Source organism: Bos indicus x Bos taurus, chromosome 24 (assembly GCF_003369695.1).
Source record: "Bos indicus x Bos taurus breed Angus x Brahman F1 hybrid chromosome 24, Bos_hybrid_MaternalHap_v2.0, whole genome shotgun sequence".
NCBI lineage: Eukaryota > Metazoa > Chordata > Mammalia > Artiodactyla > Bovidae > Bos > Bos indicus x Bos taurus.
In genome coordinates this window covers 4,133,095-4,148,276 of record NC_040099.1, presented here as the reverse complement: position 1 = coordinate 4,148,276, position 15,182 = coordinate 4,133,095, and the positions used below count along the sequence as shown (strand labels likewise).

Sequence of the window (15,182 nt, the reverse complement as noted above, 5' to 3'; positions counted from 1 at the left end):
TATTTTTTTGGGCTCCAAAATCACTGCAGATGGTGACTGCAGCCATGAAATTAAAAGACACTTACTCCTTGGAAGAAAAGTTATGACCAACCTAGATAGCATATTCAAAAGCAGAGACATTACTTTGCCAACAAAGGTCCGTCTAGTCAAGGCTGTGGTTTTTCCAGTGGTCATGTATGGATGTGAAATTTGGACTGTGAAGAAAGCTGAGTGCCGAAGAATTGATGCTTTTGAACTGTGGTGTTGGAGAAGACTCTTGAGAGTCCCTTGGACTGCAAGGAGATCCAACCAGTCTATCCTAAAGGAGATCAGTCCTGGGTGTTCATTGGAAGGACTGATGCTAAAGCTGAAACTGCAATACTTTGGCCACCTCATGCAAAGAGTTGACTCATTGGAAAAGACTCTGATGCTGGGAGGGATTGGGGGCAAGAGGAGAAGGGGATGACAGAGGATGAGATGGCTGGATGGCATGACCGACTCTATGGATATGAGTTTGGGTGAACTCCGGGAGTTGGTGATGGACAGGGAGGCCTGGCGTGCTGCAATTCATGGGGTTGCAAAGAGTCGGACACGACTGAGCAACTAAACTGAACTAAACTGAAAGGAATGTTATGTGTGCATTTTGTAACTGTTTTTGTGAATGTTCCCAGAATACCGTGAACGTTTCCCCACGTCATTGCAGCTCTGAAACATGCACAGAGTTTCAGTGTGGACATGACACAGCAGCTTTGTTAACCAGTGCCTGTCACCGGGTATTGGGTTGCTCCCAAGTCTTTGTTTTGTAAAGACGTCCATGGTACATATCCTTAACATATCCTTAAACACGTATTTTGTCCAGTTATTTCTTTAAGGTAAATTCTGTAGAGTCATTAGTAGCTCAGAGAAGATAGACGTTTGAAAGTTTCTGATTATCAATTGTAAAATGACCCTCTAGAAAGGTTGTAAAGGTTTATATGCCAACCAGTACTACTGAGAATGTGTATTTTCCCACACTTTCCCCATTTCCCCAATGCTTAACTCTCTCTTGCTCTTTTTTGTTTTTGTTTTAAGAATAAGATAACATTGAGTTTATGGGGGTATTTTTTTAAACTTACTTTTTAATTGATGGATAATTGCTTTACAGAATTGTGTTGGTTTCTGCCAAACTTCAGCTTGAATCAGCCATAGGTATGCCTATGTCCCCTCCCTTCCATCTCTCTTTTGGGGTATTTTTAAAGATTCTGTCTGAAATGTGGTGGCTAGGGATCATATTCTGACTAATTTGCTAAACCTTCCAAGTTTGAACTGACATTGAACTGACAATGTCCAGTTTTTTGTTTGCCTCAATGAGAGATCAGTATAAACCTCAGTAAAGTAATGATGAACACCTACCACTAGTTCATGTGGGGCACATTTGGTGTCTAGTAATGGTTGGCTGTGACTGTGGCCCTTACTAAACAGGGGCCTTCTTATCCATGGGATGCATTTCTAATTCATATCACTCACCAAAGTCAGTTAGAGGCTTACAGATAGAGGGCAGAGCTGTGAAACCTTTATAAGACAGTGTAGGGAATAGTTCTGTTACTCTGTTAGAGGGAAGAGGTTCTTCAACAAATCGTAGTAGGTGCAGACCGTAGAGGAAAAGATTGATGTTTGACAACATTTGTATCAACAACTTTTGTTTATTGAAAGAAACCATCAATAAAGTGACCAGAAAAGTCACAAGTGAGAATAGGTCTTTTCAGTACATGACTGTATGCGGTGCTCATTTGTGTCTGACTCTTTTGTGACCCCATGGGCTATAGCCCCCCAGGCTCCTCTGTCCATGGAATTTTCTGGGCAAGAATACTGGAATGGTTGCCACTTCCTTCTCCAGGGGATCTTCCTGACCCAGAGATTGAACTTGAGTCTCCTGTGTCTCCTGCATTGCAGGCAAATTCTTTACCACTGAGCCACCAGGGAAGCCCCGTATCAATAATTAGAGAAATGCAAATTAGTGCCATGGGGTCGCAAAGAGTCAGACACGACTGGGCCACTAACACACACATGCCTTTATTATTCTAGCATATGACGGTCTTGAAAGCAGGAAAAGTAATTGCATTTTGTTTTAATTCTAAGGACTGTATCTTCCATTTCATTAGGAAGTGGTCATATCATGCTGTAGGATTTAGGAAGCCATTACTTCTTTGTTTAGGTTGCTAAGAAGGGCACTTTTGAGAAATCTGCCCCTCCCCTTTTTTTTTCTTTCTTACCTTTGATAACTTTTTTTTGAAGTGTCATATGTATCCCATATTATGAGGACTGTTTTTTAAATAAACATTACTTACGATGTAAACCTTAATTTAAACCATCATGGTGTGACAGTTGCTCCTTGAAATGAGCAAGTATAGGGACAATTAACAGATGGTTCTAGAAGCCTGAAGTCAAATTGCATGGCCTGTGGAACCAAATAGCTCTACTATTTTTGTTTGATATTCAGAGTGCTGAAATTGTCTAAAACATGGGAAGTGTCAAGCATTTGTAATTATGTAATGTCATCCTTTCTAGCAGAGCCAGCCCCTCACTAAGGAGCTGACAACCCGAGAGAGCCCTTCCATAGTGGGATGTCTGCATTTCAGACTCACGTAGCGCTTGTCGAAGGTCCCTGACGGACACACGTGGAGCGCAGGCCTCTTCAGATGGAGTTTAGGTGCTTCAGCTCTTCTCGTTTCAGCTGTATTTTGCTAAAGCGAGACATTCTCAGTCCTGATTCTCAGTGCTTTTCAGTGTATCTGATGTTCACACTTCTCTTTTGTTTTCCCTTACATGCTGTACATTCCCCCTTTTGTTAAAAAACAGAGTAGTTTTAGATAAAAACGAGCAAGGTAATAAGAAACCTCCTTGGGAAAAGACATTGCTTAACACGGTTGGAGTAACACCAGTATGATCATCCAGTGTAACCAAAGCCTAGCCTACTTGTCAGTTACTAAATATAGTGAAATATGTGAGTTTTAGACCTGCAACAAGCAACAAACCACTCCTTCCCGAGTGTACAGTTCAGCTGTGAATTATTGTGAATTAGGGATCAGAATTTGATATATCGTTATTGGACCAGTTATTATAGAATGAGGAATGACAGCTTCATAGGACTGTATAAAATTATAAAACCGTTAGAATTTAAACCAAGGTGTAATGTATGTCTAAAAATAGTCTAGAAAATTCAGATCATTCAAGGAGAGGTAGTGGAAATTATAGTCTTTCAGAAAATGAGATCGAGTGGCTTTCATTAAGAATCTTCAGGGTCCATAATCTGGCTTCCCATGGGGTGGTGTTTAAAACCCTAGTATTTCAAGGTGGCAGATTGAGGCAGTGTTTGCTGAAAGTCACTTTCGGAATAATGTGTGGCCAGTTACTAGGTGGAGAAGGCAATGGCACCCCACTCCAGTACTCTTGCCTGGAAAATCCCATGGACAGAGGAGCCTGGTGGGCTGCAGTCCATGGGGTCGCTAAGAGGCGGACACGACTGAGCGATTTCACTTTCACTTTTCACTCTCATGCATTGGAGAAGGAAATGGCAACCCACTCCAGTGTTCTTGCCTGGAGAATCCCAGGGATGGGGGAGCCTGGTGGGCTGCCGTCTATGGGGTCGCACAGAGTCGGACACGAGTGAAGTGACTTAGCAGCAGTTATTAGGTAGGCAAATGAGACTGGAATCTGGTGTGGGGGCCCTGTTTAGGGCAGTACATTTTTCTCCACCCTGACTCACCTTTTTTGCTCTCCTCTCCACCTCAGCTCTGTCTGGTGAATGTGTGTTAAGTATACAGGTTTTCTTGAGGTTAGGAGGGACTTTTAGCCAGTGGGCCCAAATCTGCCTCATCAGAGTCAACGAGGGAGCTCTTTAAAACCACAGGTTTTGTCACCACCCCAGATATTAGAATCTTCCACATGTAGGCCCAAGGGATTCATGTTTTGATGATTAGCTAAATTTTCCAATGATTGATATTGTCTGTAAGTCTCTTTGTTTTACAAATATGGAACTAATGGCTCTCTAAGTATGCTCTTAAAGGGCCACTGTATTTATCAAATCAGGATTTGGGAAGTCTCATGAAGACCAAGCAACTGAACAACAGCAACAAATAAAGACAAAAACCTTCATTGATGGTAGAATGGCTAGTACTGTGATGATTTTTGGATTGGTGGCAGGGATGGCTAGCTGTCCACCTAACTCAGGCCTTCCCTTCCACGCGGTCGGGTGCACGTCTCCAGGGGACATTTTTCAGATTTTCTTGCAGCGAAACAGGAATGAGTGGAAGTGGCAGATGCTGCTTGGGGGACAAGGCTTTTAAAGAGGCAACGCCCTGCCTCTTTGTTGCTTCTGTCAGGGGGATGCAGAGAATGGGCGAGCTCTGAGGCAGAGCATCCGGATGGAAAGCGCCAGGATCTGCCTGCCTGCCAACCTGCTTACCTGGAGCACTGGCCTGGGGAGTTACAGGAGTGAGATGTGAACCTGGATTTGAGCCGTGTGCAAATCCACTTCTTACCGCGATTATGGAAGTAGGGCGTTAGCTTCTTGTTAGGGTGATTCTAGCTGCTGTGTGTGTGCTGTGCTTAGTCACTCAATCGTGTCCGACTTTTTTCGACCCCATGGACTTCAGCCCTCCAGGCTCCTTTGTCCATGGGATTCTCCAGGCCAGAACACTGGAGTGGGTTGCCCAGCCTTCCTCCTTCCCATCCCAGGGATCAAACCCAGGTTTCCCGCATTGCAGGCGGATTCTTTACCGTCTGAGCCACCAGGGAAGCCGTGGTACTCAAATCTAAAGGAAAGCTCTGAATGTGTAGAAAATTAATATTTTGTAGTTTTCATTCTCCACATATTGGGTTGGCCAGAAGGTTCATTTGGGGTTTTCCATAAGATCATACAGAAAACTTAAACGAACTCTTTGGCCAACCCAATATATAATTCTCTTATTTAATTCTCAGAATGTTTAATTCCCAGTATACAGAGTTAGGACATTTCGTTGGCCACAGTGTTTTCTGAGAGGTGTCATCGAGGTGCCAGTACTCACGTGTGAAAACTAGGGAGTGAGGCCGCCTGTGAAGGCTTGCCAGTGGAGGGGCGGGGACTGACTTTCCAAACACCCTGATTTACTGACAGGTTTAGAGCAGAGAACTCTTAACTATTTAATTGATTTCATAGAATATAATGAAAAAATTAGTAAATGAGTAAGATATATGTAAGCAGTTTTCCATACTTGAGTTGTTTTGCTCTTTCATTGTTTTTGCTATATTTTATGCCATAGTATTTTACCTAATTTTTTTTTTCAAACTGAGCCTTGTCATAAGAAGTAACACAGGTGGAGTCATAGGCTGGTATCTCATTTTTTCCCTAAAACACTTGCTAAAAACACATACTTACTTAAGAATCCTTCTTGTGCTACTGCTGCTGCTGCTAAGTCACTTCAGTCGTGTCTGACTCTGTGCAACCCCAGAGACAGCAGCCCACCAGGCTCCCCCGTCCCTGGGATTTTCCAGGCAAGAACACTGGACAGGGTTGCCATTTCCTTCTCCAATGTATGAAAGTGAAAAGTGAAAGTGAAGTCGCTCAGTCGTGTCCGACTCTTTGTGACCCCATGGACTGCAGTCTACCAGGCTCCTCTGTCCATGGGATTTTCCAGGCATGAGTACTGGAGTAGGGTGCACCTACTTCTCCACCTTTTCGTGCTAGGTAACTTTATTGAAGGCCACTACTGTATTTCTGTCATACTTGGAAATACCATTCACATGATGAGTACTCTTGAGTGTCTTCAGTGCTTAACCCACAAGGTTCTGATGGAAGTGAATGCACTCAGCTGGGAATCGGCAGGCCTGTGTGTCTGGTGGGGCTTTGGGACAGCGTTTTCCTGTTCACACCATAGACTGCTATCAGTACTCTATTTGCTACTGGAAGTAGTCATTAGAAAGTCAGTTCCAGAAACCTTGGTTCCAATTCAAGGGAAAATCCTATTCATCTAGAACCATTCTCTATACCAAAACCTATATCAGTCAGGGTTTTCTAGAGAAAGAGAACCAACAGGATGTATGCATGCTGTGTGCTAAATCACTTTCAGTCGTGTCCGATTCTTTGTGACCCCATGGACTGTAGTGCACCAGGCTCCTCTGACCATAGAATTTCCCAGGCAGGAATACTGGAGTGGGTTGCCGTACCCTTCTCCAGGGGATCTTCCTGACCCAGGGATTGAACCCAAGTCTCTTGCATCTCCTGCATTGGCAGGTGGGTTCTTTACCACTAACGCCACCTCAGAAGCCTGATAGGATGTATACAGATATATATCAGAGGGGATTTTTTTTTTTTTTGGTAGGCATTGGTCAGTGTGAATATGGAGGCTTGGAAGTTCCATAATCTCTCTGTAGCATGGAGAAACAGGAAAGCTGGTGACAATTCAGTCTGAGTTTGATGGCTCAAAAACCATGAGCGTTGATGTCAGAGGAGAAGGTGGATGTCCTAACTCAAGGAGAAAAAACAGATTTGCCCTCTGTCCACTTCTCCATCATTTTGTTCTATTCCGGCCCTCAACAGGTTGCGCACTGCCAACCCACACTGGTGAGGGAAGATCTTTATTCAGTCTACTATTCAAATGCTCGTCTCTTCCAGAAACATCCTCCCAGATGTATCTAGAGAGAGTATCTTACCAGCTCTCTGTGCAGCCCAGAGCCATACACACAGTTAACTATCATAGTGCTTTTGGTCAGCTGACCTAGGATGCCCTTAATGGCACGTTTCCTGCCACCGGAGGATCCAGTCTGAGAACACATATCACATTTCGTTGTCGTGTGTGTGTGTGTGTGTGTGTGTGTGCGTGCGTGTGTGTGCTCAGTCGTGTCTGAGCCCGTGGACTGCAGCCTGCCAGGCTTTTCTGTCCATGGAATTTTCCAGGCAAGAGTACTGGAGTGGTCGCCACATGTCTCCTCAGCCTCCTGTAATCTGGAACATTTCCATAGTCTGTCTTTGTCTTTTACGACACTGACATTGGTGAAGAATGCAGTCCTCCCCACTTTTTTTTTTTTTTCATTTTCAAATAAAGCATTCCTCGCTCTGGGTTGTCTGCTGTCTCGTCTCGGTTAGCTGCGGGTTCGCTGTTCTCAGCTGCAGTGAGCCCAGGCATCCTACCCTCCTCAGGGTGCTTGTCTGCAGGCAGCCCATGTCCACCTTCACCACGGAGGTTACTTTTGATCACCCCTGCAAGATGTGCTGGTGTAGCCACTGTGCAGTTACTCAATTTGCCATCTTCCCTTGCAACAAATAAGCAGTGTAGGGAGATGGTTTAACGCCACTCAGATATTCTGCATATCAAAGTTACCCCCCTGGACTTGGCATCCATCTTGCCTGATACCGTTTTTGTCAAGTGATTTTCTGTCCCCTGCAGTCCCTCTGCATTTACAGGCTGGTCCTCAGCATTGCTCTAAACAGAGCTGTGCCTTTGCCCTGTCAGTCCGTCCGTTTGTGTGTCTGCTTGCCTGTCTGTCTCCCAGTCGTCAACATGGACTTCTTCGTTCCTACCTTTAACGGTACTTAATTATCGCGTACCTACCATGCCTCAGGCCTAGACCCCGCCGATCCTCAGGAGCCCAGGGTCTATTCAGTGGGGATGGAATGGGAGGCCAAGATGTGGGTGCCAGCTGTGCCTGTTGTTACTGGGCCGCCTCCTCCTTTCTGAGTTTAGTGGGCAGTCCAGTGGCCACAGGGAAATTTCTTGGTATCCCTGGGTGTTTGACTGAAATTAGACCCCAAACATCTCTGGTTTTTGCAAGTCACCCCCTAACCTTCCTTTTATTTGTGGTGTTTTGATTCTCAATTTAGTCCGAGAACCACAATCATAAATGTATTTCTACCTGGGGGCTTGCTCTTCCTTTCTTGAGAGGAATCATCATTTTCCATTACTTAACCATGTGTAGGGACTTTTTTAAAGTTTCCCCCATTGTCTTCCTCCCAAAGTAATATATGTAGGAAAGCATATAGAAAAAATCTGGGAAGAAGAAGGAAAAATTACCTGTAATTTCACTATCCAGTGTGGGTGTGTGGGAAACAATTAACCTTATTAGATAACTAGCCTTGATTAGAACTATATCCATTTTTAAAATTTAATGATGACATTTTTTCTTTTCTAAATATACTTTCTTAACACTCAGGTCTTTGGTACCTAATAATTTATATTCCAGCTATCTTGAGGCATGATAATTTTATATCATGTATTAGCTTATTGACAGTTGGAATTAATGTTTTCCAGATTTCTTCCAAAATTAGTAGTTGTTGTCTTTTTTCCCCTGGCAGTTCTTTGATTAGTCTTTGTGTTAATTCATCTCTTCTCAGTGGACCTTGATGAATCTAAGCAAGAACAGTGTAGAATGTGTTTTAGCTGTTTTTAAAGTTAGTTTTCCTCCATATTTGTATTTTGGAAGTAGCTTTTTTCTTCATATTTTTCCTGCTGGAATGAAAACCAGTTTCATTCTTTTTCTTCTTGTTGAGTGGTCACCAGTTTTTACTATCAGTGAGAGATTTTCTCATGGAATGTAGAAATCTTACATGGAATGAGGAAACTAGGGCTCAGAAAAGTTAAATATTCGTCGTGTGTCCTGCAGCGTGTTGTTGGAATACTTGGGCCGCCTCACTTGTTCTTTCTTTTTTTTTTTACTGGAGTTTTACATTTTCAGTGTCCATCTATTGTGTTTCTTTAATTTTTTCCTCCTAGTTGTCTTCCCTTCCTCAGCATTCGTGTGCTGTGTGCTTTATTCTTTTGCCTTTTGAATAAGATGAAAGGAAAATTTAAGGAAAAGTATACTAACTTTTATTATAGAATGCTTTTCTTTATGGCTGCATTATAAATTCTTGAAAATAAAGGGTCTAATGGAAATGCTTAATGAGGAAGGAGGGGCTCTGTCGCATGTACCCACTCCCCCCTTTTTAGTGAATAGACCGTTTAAACTAAATTAAGTAAAGGATATAAATTCTGTTGTTTCAGTTTTAATATTTCATGACTGATTTTATAGATGAAATTATATTTTACAATAAATAGGGAGAAGAATTTATACAGCCTGTTCTATTTGATGTGAAACAGCAAATCCCATTTCTCTGTAGCTGTAAAGAAAATTCATTATAATGTCTTTAGTTGTAAGAGATGGTTTCATTGTGATTAGTTACATTGATAATAAAACAACCTTTTCAAATGGCATGGGATACAAATGATTCTGTGTGTCTTCTTTTAATGGTACTGAATTTTTTCTTTTTCTTCTTTACTCATAGAATCTTCATTCCCTTTACTGTTTTTCTATTCCACTAAGAATTTCCTTTCTTAAAAAATCAAAACAATTAGAAATACTAGTGAAAGATTTATAAGAGATATATTAAATTTTAACTTTCTAGATAAAATCTTCCATGCAACAAAAGGTACCTTTGTCAGAGATGGTTGATATAACATAGTCATAAAATTAACTTTATTACCAGATCAATTAATGTATTTGGAAAATAGTACTTGAAGTGTAGGAAGATTTTAAAAAGAGAAATAGCTGGCTATTTAGAAGGCTGAGCTAATTTTATAGTTTATTTTTGTTCTGTGATTTGTTTTTTGTTGGTATTAATACATCCTCACGAGCAATGTTGGAAAGGTGACTGTGTTTGCTAATGAAAGGGATGATGATCTACTTATTCTCCCTCTTAGTATGACTTTTTAGTGGTTGTTTTGTGCAATCAAAACTTAAGAAATATTCTGTTTTTTAACTTGCATACAGAATCAGATGTTTGAAACAGACCATGCTTCCCTGGTGGCTCAGATGGTAAAGAATCTACCTGCACTGCAGGATACCCAGGTTCAATCCCTGGGTCAGGAAGATCCCCTGGAGAAGGGAATGGCCCCCACTCCAGTATTCATGCCTGGAGAATCCCATGGACAGAGGAGCTGGAGGGCTTCAATCCATGAGTCACAAAGAGTCGGACACAGTTGAGCGACTAACATTTTCACCCCGGAATAGAAACAACATTCTTTTCTGACTTGAGTGAGAACTTTTGTCTCCATCTGGTAGTTTACCTTACGCTGACCTTTGGGCTCAGGAGCACATAGTTCGAGCCTGCTTGTCTTCAGTCTGTCTTTGGACCTCCTGGGAAGGTTCTCTTTAGGATTAAGCTCGACATGCATGTGAGATGCTTTGGAGGCGAAGCTTAATCAGGCACAGGCCCTGTGATCAGAGACTCCGGCAACTCCTGAGCTCGGACACCTCCTGCTAGTGGGAGGTGAGGGATCGACCTGTCTCTGGGCCCAGAAGGACTGTGACGCGTGCAGCCTTGATGACCCATGGCTCTCCATGTGTTTACTGCATGGGCCACCTCCGCAGGTTGGGGGAATGTTAGATAGATTGTGGGCTGCTATCATCCCAAGTCCAGCTGGCAAGGAGCTTCTGGTTACTGTTAGCTCTGAGGCAGGTCTGTGGTACAAATAATTCTAGGGCCCTATGAGAATGAAAACCTTCATCTAACACGAGCAGGTCTTTCGGAAACTTTAACTTTTCTTTTATTCTATACAAATCTAAATTTAAAACTCTCTCTACCTCATCTCTTTAATAACTCTTGATTTTATTATACTGCTTTTTCATTGTAATGATCAATGATCTGATTTTGGTAGTGAGAGAAGCATGAATGTAAATGTCACTGTCTTAAGTTCTAAAATCTTCTTACACATGTTTGACAGGAATTCTGGTCTTGATATGCATTTCAGAGTGTAATTCTCTTAACATTTGTTGACCTCCTCCTGTGTAGTAGCTTAATACTCTCATGTTAATACAGAAGATTCCTATTAAAGGTTGGAGCATACAGAAAAGGAAATTACGTATAAAATATATATGCAGGAGGGGTGCACTTGAGCTGCATCTGTTTCTGACAAGGTGGGAGAGAGAGAACTGGCACTATGCTAGTTGTTGTTTAGTTGCTAAGTCATGTCCGACTCTTGGGACGCCGAGGGGACTGTAGCATGCCAGGCTCCTCTGTCCATGGGATTTCCCAGTAGTCTAGTGCCCTTCAGAGAATTACATCAAAATCCTGGGGCTTAAAGAGAGTGTCTGTGCGTCAGGGATTCGGGGGTGGGCTCACCTGGGGGCTTCTGCTTCTGCAGTCAGTCATCTGAAGGCTCGCCTGGGGCTGGAGGAGCCTCTTCCGGTCGGACGGACAGCTCACTTGCTTGCTGTCGGCAGTTGCTCCTTCTGGCTCTGGGTAGGAGGCTTCAGTTCCTCTCCACCCGCCACCCCCCAAGCATCCCTGGCTGCAGGGTGTACGCTCAGCAGGGCTCGCGCTCCCCCAGGTGGAGGGGCAGTGGAGGGAGCAAGCCGCAGGCACGGGGCCTCCTAGGAGGTGAACACCTTCACTTCCATTCCGCTCTGTCCCTTCCAGCAGGTCCGCAAGGCCAGGCCACACCAAGGGGACGGGATCAGCTCCGCCCTTTAAGGAGTGTCAGAGGCGTGTGTGCACTCATTTTAAAGCACCACATGAATTTATCTGATTGGGGAAAGGTACAAGTGTATGAACATAACTGAGGAAAGCCTTGCAGCCAGTTGTTGGGCAGTGAGGAGGTGGGTGTTATCGGACCCAGGCGTTCATGTTCTGATCCAATTGTGAATAAACCACAACTATATTATACACCCATTTGTGGTAAATTGCCTCCAGTGTTATGTAGTAAATGCATTTTAGGGTGTTAAGTTATACTCTTTTCTCATGGAAGATGTTATTCAACTTGTAAGCATTTTCATAGAAAGTGATATTTTTGTCAGCATCAGATAGTTCATTTTGTGGTCTCAGAAACTGATGAACGGCAACTAATGCTTCTGAGTTTCTCGTTAACAGACAACACCTGGACGTGGTGGTACCATATTAAGTTACTGATAGTCTAGTGGTAAGAGACATATTTTCAGTAAAAAGTCCAGTTGACAACGGTAGGTTAAGGAAGAGATCTGAGTAGTCCACTAACTTCCCTTTGTTCTCGCCTCAGCTGTCACTGTTGCCTGTGGAGCAGGCTTGTGGGCCGCTTTACCTGCCCTGCTGTGTCCTTCCAGGCCTGAAGACAAAGGGGGAGAGACGCTGGGGAGTTTCTGTGTGTGCCTGCCTGCCACACGCGTCCCCACACTGACTGTGCTTGTGGCCTGCTGCCGGCACAGTGGGGACCTCATGGTGGCCGCTGGGTAGGTCCAGGAAGGACGCAGGGTGAGAGGGCCCCGGGTGGGCACAGGGCGGGGCCTTCTCGTGGGGGTGGCCTCACCGTGCTAGTGGGAGATCGCGCGCGAGTGTGGCGAGACTGCTCCGGCTCGCCTGCCGCACACTCAGCCCAGGAGACAGACGGACGGGGAGAGAACCGAGGTCAGGATGCGTCAAAGTGGAACCAAAGGGGAGAAAGTGAAGGGGAAGACTTCATGCGTGCTGCCCACAGTAACGCAAGCATATGAAGTGGTCCAAAAACTGGTTATGTTTCTCTACTGCTTTCTGAAACACTTAAAAAGAAATGCTGAAAATAGTTCCTGTGAGAAATGGCCACCAGATGTCATCATAAGGCTGCTATTGATTTGTTTTATTATTGTTCTTAAAAAGTGTATGAATGTTTTGATTTCTTTGCAGCATCTTCTTTTTTCTTTTTAAACCTCAACAGAGAATATTTCAGTTAATAGTAAGGATTTTCTTTTGGGATAGTTTCTTAGTGAGCTAATACTTTTTTATAGGTAAAATTGAAGATCACGATATTCATTTCAATTCAGTCGCTCAGTCATTTCCGACTCTTTGCAACCCCATGGACTGCAGCACACCAGGCTTCCCTGTCCATCACCAACTCCAGGAGTTTACTCAAACTCATGTCCATTGGGTCGGTGATGCCATCCAACCATCTCATCCTCTGTGGTCCCCTTTCCCTCCCACCTTCAATCTTTCCCAGTATCAGGGTCTTTTCCAAAGAGTCAGTTCTTCGCATCAGGTGGCAGAAGTATTGGAGTTTCAGCTTCAGCATGAGTCCTTCCAATGTATATTCAGGACTGATTTCCTTTAGGATGGACTGGTTGGATCTCTTTGCAGTCCAAGGGACTCTCAAGAGTCTTCTCTAACACTACAGTTCAAAAGCATCAATTCTTCGCCACTCAGCTTTCTTTATAACTAACTCTCACATTCATACATGATGACTGGAAAAACCATAGCTTTGACTAGATGGACCTTTGTTGGCAAAGTAATGTCTCTGCTTTTTAATAGGCTGTCTAGGTTGGTCATAACTTTTCTTCCAAGGATCACTCTATTGAAGGTCACTATATACATATGTATATATGTACGTATGTATATAGGTAAAATTGAAGATCATTTTATTTTTTTTTACTTAAGGAACAACCACTATGTGAGAATTTGAGTGAGAGTAGAAACTATAAATGGAATTGCGTATTTGAAAATCTGGCAGAGTGAGGATGTGTGGTGTGTTGAATAGTAATTGATCAATTTGTATAGGAACCATCTGCTTTGAGAAGATTTGGCTTAATAATACATCTCATTATTTTAGTCTAAATTCCTACTAAGTCTTCTGAATTTTGGGATCTTACTGTGGGAGGAAACGGGAGGCTCATGGTCTTCTCCAGTGAGCACAGGGACTAGGACTTCGAGAGAAAACAGGGATCCTGCCTTGAGTGATGACAGTGAGGGCCCTGCCTGCCCTGTGTTCTGCTTTGTTCACAGAGGGTTAAAGTGCTTTCTGACACATGGTCGACTTCAGTAAGTGTTGAGCAAATGAATTCAGCCTGCCTACAGAAACGAGTCCTTGAACTTTCCCAGTCGGGTGGGTTTTGAGTTCTGCTATAATAAACTAATAATCTTTCTGATGAAGGTTTTTCTTTTTAAATTTGTATGTGTGTAAGCTTCCTCATTTCCATCGAGTCTCCTCTCGGTCACTCTAAGATACTCGGGACTCATGAGTACTGATGTCATTCCAGTTCAGGCACTATAACTCAAAACAGAATGCTCTCGCTCTGCTTCTAGACTGTCTCTCGCTATGGTACGTCCTGTAACTGAAAACTGAATCTTGCTGAAGCAGCGCTGCGTTTTGGTGACTCCCCGCCGACACTGCTGAATGAATTCCAGCTGCTATTTCAGAGCCTTCTGTGATGTGCTGGATGGTCCTCTGCCTGGGTTTTCAGTTGCCCCGCAGTAGAAAGCCAGAGCGGTAGCTGCCTGCACTGCCGCCTGTCTTGCATGCTCATAGAGTGTGTTCTGTGGCTTTGCTAATCTTTTTTTTCTCCTTAAAAGGTTTTAACTGTTCCTACCTGCCCACTCAAGAAAAGGAAGAAAAACGTCTTGTTTCCTTGGGGTTTAGCTCAAATGATGTTTCTGCCCTTTTAGCCCAACAGTCTGCCTGGCAGTAGGGTTGCATGCCTGTTTGTGCTGCTGTAGTTCTTAGTTTATATCACACGTGCGATCCTGCGTGGCCTTGTATCAGTTCCTTTCCACATGTGTCACATGGCTCCTAGTAGAATATGAGCCTGCTGAGGGGAAAGGATGTGTTTTGTATCATTAGAGTTCCTTTGACATTCTAGGCAACTCAATATCTATTTGTTGAATGTTTGTTTCTTGTATAATGAGATGCTGAATTCTTTCATTAATTTAGAAAGCCATTTGGGAAATAGCAAATACTGAAACATTTTCTCCTTTTGTTATAGAATTTTTGGAGCCATTATATAGAAGATAATAGAGCCTCATTATTTTATTTCTGCATATTCATATAGTCATTCTTTCATCTCCAAAAACGTATAAGTCAGGTGCCCTCCGTGGAACATTGACTCTGAATAGGCGTCTGCGTGTTTGGGGTTTTTGTGTTCTGTGCATGTAAACCTGCGGGTGTCTGTCGTGAAGGTGTTATAGCTGTGAGGCACAGCAGTCTTGCAAGAGGAGGAAAGGAAAGGACTCATTGAAAGGAATTCACGTCATTTTAGGCTACATGTTAAAAAGCTTTTTAAAAATAACTCCCGTTGTGGGCATTTTCAAGCATATATGTGTGCAAACACACAGAAGATGGATAGGGTGTCATTGTCACTCAGCTTTTAGCATGTCGGTACAGAGCCTTCGGTAGGCCCCTTTCCCAGACTATTGTGAAAGACATCTCAGACAATTTTCATTTCATCAATAAATACTTAGGAGACACTTCTTATTTCATAATGAGCTATTTGTTCAT

The 15,182-nt window shown here is 43.3% G+C and overlaps 1 protein-coding gene across 2 annotated transcripts in view; it reads left to right on the top strand.

The window, feature by feature from the left end:
- ZNF407 (zinc finger protein 407) overlaps positions 1–15,182 on the top strand; it is a 387,621-nt gene that overhangs the window by 8,967 nt on the left and 363,472 nt on the right. Inside the window, exon 1 of one of the 2 annotated variants that reach the window (XM_027526302.1) lies at positions 11,358–12,174. The exons of the other annotated variant lie outside the window; for it this stretch is intronic. The gene's annotated coding sequence lies outside the window, so the exon portion shown is untranslated. Of the gene's footprint in view, positions 1–11,357; positions 12,175–15,182 lie in introns of those variants that run through there. 2 annotated transcript variants of the gene reach the window in all.